Genomic DNA, 1,546 nt, shown 5'->3' with positions numbered 1-1,546 from the left:
CATGGTAATTCTTCCATTAAAATAACCTTCAAACTATGGCCAGAGAAGCAAAAAAAAAAAACAGCCCTGCCATTCTGGCAATAATTTGCTTTTTACCCAAAAGCCAATAACCTTTTAACTTCAATTCAGATTCTCTAACACATCAACTCCATTCCAATAAAGTCTCTAACAGTAGTTGGGAGGTATAAGCAGAGACTCCACCCTGCCCTGATCTGGCCCTGATAATAACTGCCTAGTCACCCCAACTTCTCCCCACATGGTTTCCCAGATTACAGGTCAAGTTACAAAAGGGTCTATTTAGCACAATTCCATTTTTGTAATCTAAAAAAATATATACACACAAACATACACAAAAAAAAATTTTCTGGGTGGTAGATTTTAAATAATTTTAATTGTTTTGCCATTATTNCATTCCAATAAAGTCTCTAACAGTAGTTGGGAGGTATAAGCAGTGACTCCACCCTGCCCTGATCTGGCCCTGTTAATAACTGCCTCGTCACCCCAAGTTCTCCCCACCTGGTTTCCCAGATTACAGGTCAAGTTACAAAAGGGTCTATTTAGCACAATTCCATTTTTGTAATCTAAAAAAATATATAACACACAAAAAAATTTTCTGGGTGGTAGATTTTAAATAATTTTAATTGTTTTGCCATTATTCTCTAGAATCTGCATGGTGAATAAGCATTACTTTGGTAATAAAATACAAGTTAACAAAAATATGTAAAAAACTAACTCTATATGCTTTTGGACATCTTTATATCACTCTTACTTCATTTAACACACATCCTAGTACTACCAAATTAGTGCATTTCCTCATCTTGACCATTAAATCTGAGGATGTATGCATGTGCTACGTGTCCCTAACACACACATGTGTCCCTAACAGTTGTTCAATAAATATTTGGTGAGTAAAGGGAAGCAAGTAACCAATAGATGTTATACTAGGAGATAAAACACTAGATTTGGAGCCAAAAGAAGTGGGTTCCAGTACTATCGTACTATTTATTCATTAGCTATACAATTTTTGATAAGATTTTATTGCGATCTATTACGTTTTCTTATTTACACATTATACAATTGAATAAGATGATCTAGTCCCTTTAGGATATGAAATTCTACAACTGTGACTATTAATATACTAGTCATTGTTCTAACACAAGCATAATCGAGAGGTGGAGAAAGGGAAACATTTGTTGATTACACTCTGCTATTCCACAGTCCTTCTCTTTTTCCTTCCCTGAATCTTCCTATTCTCCCTATACCTCAGCCTTACCTGTGGCAACCATCCCCAAGATTTCATGTCACTATGAAAGAACAGTGCAGTCTGTCATGCAGATGCAGAAAGACAGCCATAAGGAATCTGAGTCCAACTGTTCTGTTCCTCCCACACAATATGGTACAAAAGAGAGCTGATTCCAGGAAAGAAGGTATCTCTGACTTACAGGATGTCTAAACACTCTACGCTGGATTCTAAGGAGAAAAAACAACAGGTTTGGAAATATGCTGGGAAAAAGTAAGTCATCTGCAACCTAATATCTCAAATAAC

The sequence above is a fragment of the Galeopterus variegatus genome, unplaced genomic scaffold (assembly GCF_000696425.1).
Source record: "Galeopterus variegatus unplaced genomic scaffold, G_variegatus-3.0.2 Scaffold4260, whole genome shotgun sequence".
NCBI lineage: Eukaryota > Metazoa > Chordata > Mammalia > Dermoptera > Cynocephalidae > Galeopterus > Galeopterus variegatus.
Note: the sequence above shows the minus strand (reverse complement) of the source record.